Source organism: Podarcis muralis, chromosome 6 (assembly GCF_964188315.1).
Source record: "Podarcis muralis chromosome 6, rPodMur119.hap1.1, whole genome shotgun sequence".
NCBI classification, from domain to species: domain Eukaryota; kingdom Metazoa; phylum Chordata; class Lepidosauria; order Squamata; family Lacertidae; genus Podarcis; species Podarcis muralis.
Genome location: NC_135660.1, coordinates 75272892 through 75285177, shown reverse-complemented (window position 1 = coordinate 75285177; position 12286 = coordinate 75272892).

The following is a 12286-nucleotide window of genomic DNA, read 5'->3' as shown; positions in this document are numbered from 1 at the left end:
AAGGTTCCCACTTGCAGTTTACATTTCCAACATTAATTATTATGAGCCCAAACTCATTCTAGTTCTATTGCATATTGGCCCTGAAAAGTGCTTATTGAGAACTTTGCTTCATTCTGGGGGGAAACGCTGATTGCAGATTAATGCTGCATTGTGTCCATTTGAAAACAATTGAAAACAGACGTAGGTAGTCTTGGTAATGGTGTGTGTGTGTGTGTGTGTGTGTGTGTCTACATCTGCCCAATGACATTGTGGGTAGGAATACTGTAATGTAAAGGTAAAGGACCCCTGGACGGTTAAGTCCAATCAAAGGCGATTATGGGGTTGCGGTGCTGATCTCGCTTTCAGGCCAAGAGAGCCAGCGTTTGTCCATAGCCAGTTTTCTGGGTCATGTGGCCAGCTTGACTAAACCGCTACTGGCATACAGAGGACTGGGACAAGTGCCAGAGCACCTGGAAATGCCATTTACCTTCCCACCACAGCGGTACCTATTTATTTACTTGCACTAGCATGATTTTGAACTGCTTGGTTGGCAGGAGCTGGGACAGAGCAACGGGAGCTCACCCCATCGCAGGGATTCAAACTGCTGATCTTCTGATCAGCAAGCCCAAGAGGCTCAGTGGTTTAGACCACAGCGCCACCCGCATCCCTTGGGAATACTGTATATAAAGATGACAAGCACCACTTCCTCCTTTACCCACCTGCAACGTTTAGAGGGGTGAGTGGGAATGGCATGGATTACGTAATCAAGGGGAAGGTTCTCAAACATGTATCAGTTACTGATATCTACCCTTGTGGACAACAGAATCTAGAATCACATCTAGAATGAAAGCAGCATGTTAAGGATGAACATGAACTATTGTGGATTGAGGAAAACAACATTGTTTGTGTTAAGCATGGCTTAGCACAAAGCATCCCAGATCTGATTGACAACATAGCATCATGGTATTCTGTTTGCTGTGTGATTCCTGCTTCAAAGGGATAGCTCATGTGACTAATGCAGGGGCAGAAGAGGAAGAAGCAGCAGTCAGGAAAAACAGTGCCCCTGAAGGTGAAATTTTCAGAATGTGGGAGGACTACGTAGCAGCCATGTTTTCCGCTTTCTGCAAAACCCACCTGCCATCCTTTCCCTTCCAAGTGAATGAAAGTGTTTGCAAAAGGTGGCAGTCTGAGAATTTTCGAAGCGGAGTGTTGTGTTTTCTCCAGCACATTTGCTGGGAAATGTATGGAACGGATGCCAAAAACAGTCACAGAAAACAAACCTTAGCTTCTCCTTCTGTTTCCCACCCGTAGCTCCAATAAAAGAAATGCTAAAAAGGCCTTTTCTCTCCCCCACCCCCACCCCTCCTCTGCCTCAAAAGCACGCCCCTGGAAATAACGTCTAAGATATTCTTAGGAAAGTGTGCGAATCAGCAGATTGGTAATGGGGTGTGGAACATAGCTCAGCACAGACTGAATGCAGAATAATTGCAATGAGAAAGCTTTCTTGCAGGCTATGCTCTGTGTAACAATTGTCTTCCCATTCCCATGCAGGTGTCATTTGGATTGAAATTTCTTCTTATAACTACTGAGTTGGCTATTCAGTTTGCTATAGATAACTATTTCCCTCCCTTAAATGAGCAGTGAGGTAGCAAAAATGATGGTGGAGCTGGTTTTGTAAATAAAAATGAGAAATGGGGGTGGGGAATCACCAGTGGAGGCAGTAAAAGTCTTTCCAGACTAGGATCAGTTTGGCCACTATTACAAAAAACACTGTATCATCACCTGTAGTAAGCTTAATTCAGGTTTATGGCTCACCAGTTGTAAGAGCCCATTTTAGGAAATGGTAGGGTTTGTTTTCATAGCTATCCTGGAGTGCAGCTAGGGATGAGGGACAAATTTGATGGTTGATCAGTCTATTCTGCTAGTGGGGCAGGTGAGCCTCACTCCTAGCATTAGACAGCAGCTGAATTCTATGGCTAACTTGCACTTCTGAAAGGCGAAGCTCAACAGCTGCTATCAATATTATACTCGGTGACAATTAAGCTTGTGCTGGATTTACATATAAGCTAAACAAGCTATAGCTTAAGGCCCCAATTTTTTTAAAAAGGAGAACAACTGGATATACATTTCCAAAATATAAGATTAAAATAAAATAAAATAAAATAAAACCTACATACAGCAACTGTGTTTTGTGTTGTGTAGGCTCCTATGATGTAAGTAATGGGCCCCGCCTGCTCCCTAAAATATTACTGGTTTGCTCATTTCTATATATAGGGTGCCTACATTCTGCTATCTATAATTATTAGTAGGTTGCATCATATATTTACACCTATTATTATTTCATGTTATAACAAGTTTCTAGAGACTAGATTATGAGTCTTTGTAAATTGTGTTTCTAAAGGAACTTTTGTTGTTGCCAAATTCCAATGTGTGCATTATCAAGTCTGTTACGATTCAAAAATCATTTTAAGTTAGAGCTTAATAACTATTTCACAATTAATATACTTCTTCTTAATTGTATTTCACTATCAATATACTTCTTCTTAATTGTATTTCACTATCAATATACTTCTTCTTAATTGTATTTCAGTTCAACAATTACTTTGATAAAACACATATTTTGTTATGTACAAATGGCTTTAGATACCTATTAGTTCCATAAATTACCATTTAGCATATATTCAGCACAAAAACCAGTGACCATTTGTTGTTGACAAAGGGCAGCTGGACATATGAAGGGCCCCATTACCTTCAGTAGCTTAGGGCCTCATCAAACCTAAATCCATCCCTGTGTACTATCACCTATGAAACTATTTCAACTTCTGAGCTTCTTGTGCTGATAATAGAATCACAGGATTGTAGAGTTGGAAGACCCCTGAGGATCATCTAGTTTAACCCCCTGCAATGGCGGGATCTGCAGCTATCCCATATGGGGATTGAACCTGCAACCTTCGTGCTATCAGCACCGTGCTCTAGGGCTATCCTGTTTAGCTGAAGCTCACCCAGGGTGGATCTAAGCACAGGGGAGAAATGCTATAAATAAGTCAGAAATTAGATGGTTTTAACAATAGGAATGGTCTGAAGCTCAACATAAAAAAACGAAGATCATGGCCACTGGTCCCATCACCTCCTGGCAAATAGAAGGGGAAGAAATGGAGGAAGTGAGAGATTTTACTTTCTTGGGCTCCATGATCACTGCAGATGGTGACAGCAGTCACAAAATTAAAAGATGCCTGCTTCTTGGGAGAAAAGCAATGACAAACCTAGACAGCATCTTAAAAAGCAGAGACATCACCTTGCCAACAAAGGTCCATATAGTTAAAGCTATGGTTTTCCCAGTAGTGATGTATGGAAGTGAGAGCTGGACCATAAAGAAGGCTGATCGCTGAAGAATTGATGCTTTTGAATTATGGTGCTGGAGGAGACTCTTGAGAGTCCCATGGACTGCAAGAAGATCAAACCTATCCATTCTTAAACCAGCCCTGAGTGCTCACTGGAAGGACAGATCCTGAAGCTGAGGCTCCAATACTTTGGCCACCTCATGAGAAGAGAAGACTCCCTGGAAAAGACCCTGATGTTGGGAAAGAGGGGAGAACAAGGAGAAGGGGACAACAGAGGATGACATGGTTGGACAGTGTTCTCGAAGCTATGAACATGAGTTTGACCAAACTGCGGGAGGCAGTGGAAGACAGGAGTGCCTGGCGTGCTCTGGTCCAGGACGTCACGAAGAATCGGACACGACTAAACGACTAAACGACTAAACAACAACAACAATAGGAAAAAAATATCTATGGAAAATTGTGTTTTAAAATTGCCTGCCCTCTGGCGTTATTTGGTGTTGCATGTTTATAGCACATTCAAATTGCTGTTTCTTTACTAAATGTAGCTGAGTCCCCACTGTGTTTGGTATTTTAAGATGATTCTGGCAGCATATGAGAATTTGAGTCTTGCCATTTTTGTTGCTTTTGAAAAGAGTTGTGTTTATTATTATGGTAAGATTCAATATTTATCCCGTTTTGAGTTCTTTGGGCCTTCCCCCTTTCCATCATAATAACATGTATTTCTCTGATAGACAGCATCTCCTAGGGATGGGGGAGGAATTCTATTCAGTTTGCATTTAAAGGTGAGCCTACCTAATTGACACTTTCTGAAACGACATGCAAGGAGAAAAACAGCCGCCCTTCACAATTTTCACGTTTATGAATTTTGCAATGCCAAGTACTGTGTATAAAAATATACACATATTCGCAAAGCAGTTTCCCCTGATATAATGCTTATTTGTAAGTTATTTTCCCCAATATATGCTTTAGTGAACATAACATACAAAAATGCAGTATGTTGGGGGGGGGGGGAATTGCTTTGCAAAACATGTGTGTATTGGGTGAAATTGCATGCAAAAAATGGATGTATTCAGATAATTTTGCACTGATGGGTTTTAATGTTGTAACCTGCCTTGGGGCCTTAGGTGAAGGGCAGGTAATAATTAATGATGATCATAATATGCTGATTAATGATCATGAGGAGTTTAAAAAAGTCAAAACTGATGTGGAAATGAGGAGAACTGAACTTAAGCTTGGAAAAATCAGAAACCAGGGGAAACAAAACTTGCAGATTCACCCATCCCCAATATCATTCAAAATCATGGGGCTGGAGGACAGAAAATCCATTACAGTGATGTTTCCATATCAAGGATAAAGTTCTAGCTTCTGTCACTCAATCCTCTTTTGTTGCTCTTTGGTTAGTGAGAGAAATCCAGCCTCTGGTGCTGTCAGAGCAAAGAATCTTTCATAAGGCACTAAATTCACTAGAGGAAAGAGGGGTTGAGGACAATAAAAAATCAATCCATTCCATAAATGAAAAAGGCAAATAAAACATTTCAGGGAGACACTGAACACTGAGCGCCTGACGACTGCCCTTTTCTTAAAAAGTATGTGTGGTGTACAGAGAATTTCCATTTGATATCTTGACCTGCAGTGAGGGAAAGGTCACATCCACAATAAATAAGGCTCATTTCATGGAAAACATATCATGGAAGCCCCTGTGCAAAAGAAAAGTATATTATGCACAACCCCAAAACCATCCAGCAAAAGTAAGAATTTCAGGTAACATCAAGGAGGAGAGCAACAGAATGTGCCAGGGCTGGGCACGTAGGTAATAAACTTGAGAACATCAAAACTGAAATATAATCAAAAGCTGTCAGACTAACACTAGCATTCGGAAAGTGCCACTTGTCTGAAAACCAAAGAGATTTCAGTGGATAGCTACAAAAGTCAGCAACCTCTTCCATGCTGTGAGGACTGGCGGCATTAACCTTAGATCTACTGGAAGCATTTTTGTATCGGAGGAAAAGTGCAAGGACTCAAACAAATGTGAAAGTTGACAAGATACCTAGATTGTGCAGTACTAACCAATCAGACCGATAGGAGCCCATAGATCAAAGAGAGGGAAACTGTGATGTTGTGGGACTCCACCTCCCTTTAGTTCCAAGCATAGTAGCTAGTGAATATGGATGATGAGAGCTATCTAAAAAGCCACAGGTCTCCACCCCTGCAGTAGAGGATAACAACAATAAAAAAATCATAGAGTCAGGAAGGCTACCCAGACCAATTCCTATCAAGAGCGGATCCCTTATATTTACAGCATCTCCAACAAAGGGATGCCCAGCTTTTTCTTGAAGGCACTCAAGGAGTTGGTTTTCTACACTTTCCAGGCAACCTTTCTTCCAGTGGTAAAGTGATGGGTGAACCTGAGTGAAGACTGCAATCCTCAGGTCCACTCCCCAAACCCCACACCCCAGGGCACCATGGATTGGCTGAATTGGAGGGCCTGGCAGTGGGCTACAATGCTTGGCGGCCGGGGGTGGGGCGGTAATGGCTACAAGAACGTGGCAAGGCTCTGTGAGCATACGGAAGTGCCATGGTGGGCCGCAACAGCCGCTCAGCCCAGAATTGGGTATGCGGTTATTACTGTATTGTCTGAGAGAACTGGCAGCTGAGTGCAGAAGCAATGTGAATAGTGCTCCTGACAAGTGTTGTAATAAACAGTTGCTGAGTTGCATGCATGAAAGGGTTAACCTGAGTCCTGAGTTCAAGTTGCCTGTAGCTATTGCTTAGCAGGCTTTCTTCAGCTTAGAAAATGTTGCATGTGACTGAAGAGACTGTCTAAAAGGACTGCATCTTTGCTAACACAAAGACAGTGAGATTCTTTTGTAAGGAAGCCAAGTTATTCTCTTTAATTGGAAGCTTCTTCATCTTCTTTATTTTACTGCTAACAGATGGAGATTGGTTTTCTGTAACTTCTAAAATTCTGTGAGTAAAATCTTCACTTATTTGCAAAGCTAACTACCTGTGATTTAATCTAACCTATGCATTTTTGTGAGGAATGTTTGTTTACAGGTGAGTGGGGGCAGATGCAAACCTAACAAAGTTTTAATGTACTTGGTAGCAATCACCATTGTGCTTAGCTCTGCTACTGGAGAGTAGGAATCTCTCTTCCAAACCTCTCTCTCTCCAACAAGCTCATTGATGAGGATTAGGCAAGCATTAAAACATCAGTTAGTCTAAACCAATGCTGAGTTAAATCAGCCATTCAGAAGTGAACCTTGGGGATGTATAAGATCTGTGAACCGCCTGAGACCTGTGGGTATCGGGCTGTGTGTGTAATGTTTTCCAGGATCAACCAGCAATTCTATTTCAGAGAAGGGATTCTCCCAACAGTTTTGCTTCAGATGGTATCTGGAGAGGAGTGGTTGTCACCATCCTGTAGATCAGGGATGGAAAGCCTCAGGCTGTCCAGCTCTCCCTATCAAGCCCTTGGGACTCTGTGCAGATCACACACATAAATCCAGCTCAGTACCCTCCCCAAGTATATTTGCCAGGCTGGAATATGTCCTTGAATTCTTATAATGTTTCTTACTTGCCTGGACGGAGGATGTAGAGAGAGGGTGAGGGTGTAGAAACTTCTCACTTTGATGTGGCTGGAAAAAGCCTCAGTAAAAGAGTAAGAATCACATCCATTGCCCAATCCATGTTTGCATCTCTCCCCGTCCATCCCTGGCATGCGGCACACCCCTCCAAACATTGCACATGAGGAAGTGTGGTCCTGGGCCGAAAAGAAGTGCTAGTTAATGGAGCCTGCTGCTTATCTCTGTAGTACTCTGCACTGAGACTCCCATCACCTGTCCAAATGAAATGTAGTAGTTGCCTACTTTACTGGGCATGGCCTGACAGCCTCAGACTCATTGCAGAGGGTAATGTACATTATGCGGGCTAAAAGTCTAAGAGCTCTAATAATAGAATTTACCGTGGCATACAGTACCGTTCTGCAACTGATCTCCTCTCATATCACTGAGCTCTCTTTACAGGTAATTTGAAGGAAGTGGGTAATGACTCAGACTCCATTGCAATATTGACACCTTCGTGAAAGTGCAGGGCTCCCTGCTGCTTATGTATGCCCAAGCTACAGATCCCAACAGATGTATGAAGCACAGTTAGCAGAGACCTCTGATGGTCTATACAGCAATACTTTCTCTCCTCTAAGCCCCGTAGAAGCAAGCCCTGGTTTCCTTTGCTGTGTTGGCAATCTGATCCTGTAGTTTTGACGAGCAAAGTGAGGAAGGTGGGGATGTCTTAACTCCCCACCCATCAATATTTCTCAGTTTGCAAGAGAGAGAAAGAAAAAAAACCTGATTTTTTGCCCTTGTATCAGAAAGGGCTGGTTTGTACATGCCTGCACATAACCTGATGTCTCATCACTTGATTATTTATTATTTTTCTAAGTTTAGACTTAGTTGTTTCCCCACTTTCATGTTTTGACAAACTAATACACGATAACCTCCACCTAAAATGTGTAAAATGTTGAAAAAGCATTCTGTGTCAGCTGACATGTGGAATGAGCACTCTGGACTCAGCAACATTAGGCAAAAACCAGTGTTCTGAATGCATTATAAACATGCAACAGCAGATGGTGCTGGAGAGCAAAAAAATATCTCAGCGATTTTCCATAGCGGTTTTTTCTTTTGTTATAATGATTTAATTTCTGATTTATTTATAGCATATTTTTTCCTCTGTGTGTAGACCCACCCTCTGTGGCCTATGGCAGATCCTGGTGCATTCACACATGCAAGTGATGGGCTTTAGTATTAGTGCTTAGTAGCATTATTTAGATGAAGGATAGGTAACCTGTGGCCCTCCGTATGTTGTTGGACCCAAACTCACATCCCCCCACCCCTGCTGTAAGTAAACGAACAACTTCCTGAAAACCTAGTGAAAGCTGAAAATTCAACAGATGGATATTCCCGAGCGTGTGGCAAACCCCCTGTGGCCATGGCCTCGAATAAAGCCACACCATGAATTGCTTCCTAGCACTGGTTTGATCAATATTTTGCCTGAGTGATCATTATAGGCTTTCCAGTGGAATCATTGATCGTATCGCTCCACGGATGTGTACAGAGAGAATTGCGTAGCTGAGATTGTACAGAGGACATCGACCAGGCTTCCCCAAAGCAGCTTTATTTCTGCCCAGAGCGAACGACCCTGCAGTGGAACAAAATAGACAGAGCTTTGCCTGTTACCTCGTTCATTCTACGTCTTTGCAGGCTGAGGAGAAAAGATTGAGATAGTGCTGCATATTCTGAAAAGCCGTACAGCATCTTTTTGTGTTTATGTCTAGAATAGCCCTCCTCCGTTCACATAGGAAAACACCTTTGCTTAAAATCGAAATTGGCAGTTAAGATGGAAGGTGTTAGTAACCAAGAAATGGCATGCAGGTATGGCTGATGTATACCTGGGAGTGATAGGATGAGAACATAAAACCCGTCTACTGTGTGGGTGCCTCTGAAAAGAATACCCATTTTTGTTTCGGACATAATTGTTCTCTCCTGTCAGCTGGAAAATAAATGTCAGATTTAAACCAACTTGAAGAGGTACAGGCAATCCTCTACTGAATCAACCCTGAGTCATGTTTTTCTTCGCTTCCCGTTGATGATGCTTCAACATGTTTTACTCAGCAGTTTTCTGCCCTGTCCCATAATTACTGAACTATGTGGGAATCAGGAAGTGGAATAAAACAGAGTTTTATACTTTTGCAAAATGAAAAGGTAAAACAAAGGACTCATTCAGACTTCTTCTTGCGCTGCTTCTTTCCCCTGGGGAAGACTACTCTTTAGTGCTCAGCCGGAGCAAATTGCAATTTGGGTTCTCTCCCGACTGATGTTTACTCCAATTTAGCACAAGGGAAACTGTGGCTTTTACACAATTGTAGGAATGTGCTTGAATAGTCATAGCTGTCAGTGACCAAAGCAGAAAAGTGTTCCATGGATTTCCAGACAGTGATTGGCTAAATAAGTGAATAAGTCTTTATCAGACTGAGGTGATTTGTTCTGGGTTGGTCAGCTTCACATGGGACATGTCCTCCCACCCCCTAGCCTTGTAGATCTGAGAAACCTATTCACCCACCAAATTATGCCTTGACAGACATCAACACACCTGATTTCCTATTCCCACCTTAATTTCCACCAGTTGTGCGAGCTGAGACCTATATAAATGCTTAAGCCCAGTGGTTCCCAAAGTTTTTCAGACCATTACCCTCTTGGTTCTGTCGACATGCAGAGGGCTGGGAGGCCAGCTGGCAAGCCCCAGCTGGGCTGTTTCCTTCCAGCCATCCCACTGTGAGGAACATCAGCCTCTGCTCCGACGTAAATCAGAGACCCGGGCTTCAAAGCCAGGGCACACTATCAGCAGAGCGAACTGCACACACAGAATAGGCGTGAGGCTTGTGGAAGCATACTACAACTACAGATTTATTAATCATAAATCAGGACAAAGAAACATGCCATCTCTCTCTCTTGTCTTCTCAGAGAGAACGGGGAAAAGCAAAAGCTATACACAACGGAAGTTCTCAGCAAGCTGTGCTGGAATGTAAACAGACATGTGACACACATTCCATTCCTTACGGTGGAATGGAAATCTCAACAGGTTCCATAACTCATCCCCAGTGCCGCTACTCTATAAAAAGTATTATTTGGAATAGTGCTTTACGTGACCCAATAAGGAAAAGGAAAAGACAATACAATTCAAAACAGTAACAACTAATGGCAGCGTAGCAGCCCATTCCTAGGGGCCAAGGTCCCTTCATCCCCTCAATGAAATATTTGAGGAGGCTGCCCCCCCAGGTTGATAGCCATAGCCATTCAAATGGTGGGTGTGCACCTCATCTTGTGATAGATTATGTGGACCAATACTTTATTCAAGTTGGCTTGAATGCCATATTTATTCAAAATCCAATTAAAACCATTTAGTTTAATTAATTCAACAAAAAAGGTGAACTTGAACCAGTGATAGCAGCTTTTCAAAGTCTGGTGGTCATTTACACTTCTGATGCCCTCCTGCCGCCTCCCAGGGGTCAGTATTGCCTACTTTGGAAACCATTGATATTCAAATCAAATCCACCCAACTTTGGCTCAGCCCTAGCTCCCTTTTTTTCATGTTTACATTTTGTCTGCTAGAGAGAAGGGAAAGCAGACTCCTCGGAACCTCCCGAGGAATGTCTGGACCACATTGACTCCATGAGTTTCCATTGAAAATATGGGTGAATGTGTTCCATTGCATGCAGAATGAGAGCTTGCTGCAAGTGCTCATATCCCATTTCCTGTACCGCGACACATCTTGTGTTCTCTTGAGCTGGGTACATGGCAGATACAAAAGGAGTTACGCAAGAAAAACAGGCTTGCCTTTCCAGTGGCAATTCCCTAATGGAAAACCTCTCCCTGTCTCGGCCTATCAAATATTTAAAAGCACCTGACCCTCTTAATTTGCATCTGACTTTGAAGTATTATGAATCATTCCCAAGTAGTTGTCAGTGTGGCTTTACAAGCTGCTCTTACACAGGCCATTCTTTTCTAGTGAGGTGTTGCGCTTGTTTATTTCTTTAACTAACAAGATACATAAGAGAGAAAGAGGGAGCCCTACTGTCAGCCCAGTTCTCTCTTCAATATACATGCCACACTAACTTCAGTCTGAATGCTTAATAGTGTTTTTTCTCTCTTTCCACCCTTCAGAAGTGTTGAGAACATGCCTAAGAATACAGCTGATCAAACATGGAATATAACATAGTTCTTTGGGTGCTTTTTCTTGCAGTCTTTGAAGCGTGAAGTTGAAAGACTCCTTAAACTTTCTGGAGATCTGCAGAGAAGGAGAATTTCTCTCTGCCATTGTTTCCCACTGCAAAAAACGGTCAATTCTTCAACAGAAAAGGAGCTGTTTTGTGCTATTTTCTTTTCCTTCCCTGTTCAAAAGATGAAGGCTGTAAAAAAAAAAAAAAAAAAAACATTGATTTAGGGTCTTTGGAAGGGAGGGGGCGCTATTGGCAGCATAGCAGACAATTTACATCCAAAAGGTCCCAGTTCTCTAGGCAGAGCTATTTTGACAGGGGGGCCAAAACAACTATCCATTGTTACACACTTCCACATCCCTAGTTAAGGCACCAAAAGAGCCCAGCTGAATCAAAGCCAAGACCCATCTAGTCCAGTCTCCTGCTCTCACAGTAGCTGATCAGATGTCTACAAGAAGCTTGCAAGTAGGAGCTAAGTGCAACAGCGCACTCACCCCCTGTGCTCCAAAGGGGCTCAAGCACATTATCCTTTCAACAGCAAAACTTCCATATCTTCTCACGACTGCCTTCTGAAAGTCCCCTCCATTTCAAATGCAGTGTGTGAGGCTAACGTGAAGGAACATAAGCCCAAAGCCCCTTTGGTCGTGCTTGCAGGACAAGTTCTGTGGCGATTTGGCTCTTGGCGTAATGATTTGCTGCTGATTTTTCCAAATAGAGATTGGAAGCAAATCCGCCGGGAAGTTCTCCTGAGGTCCTGGGCAAGGCTGAAAGCAGACTAGCCTGAAAGCTGTTACATAATTTCACAGGGCCAGTTGGGGAGCTGTTTCTTTTGCACCTTTCACGAGCGTAGAACAAAGTTTGAGAAATCTCTAAAGAGGCTGGGGGGGGGGGGTCAATGCTGCTTACCTTATTTTCCCATAAAGGGAGGCTGCAGAGGGCTTTGTTTTATTTTATGATTTTGTAAGGAACAGTCTTGTACTTTGCCACTCGGTAGCACTTCTTGGAACTTTTGCTGCTGTGAATGCACGCAAGGCTTTCTATAAATGTTAAGAGGGAATTTGCTACTTATAAAGCCTAGCATGGGTGATGCCGTGTAATCACAAAGGAGTTCCAGGAAGCGCTGCTGGATTGAACTCTGGGCTACTGCTCCCACCATTGAAAAGAAGAACACTTTCTCTGAAATTTGCACTCACCCCTG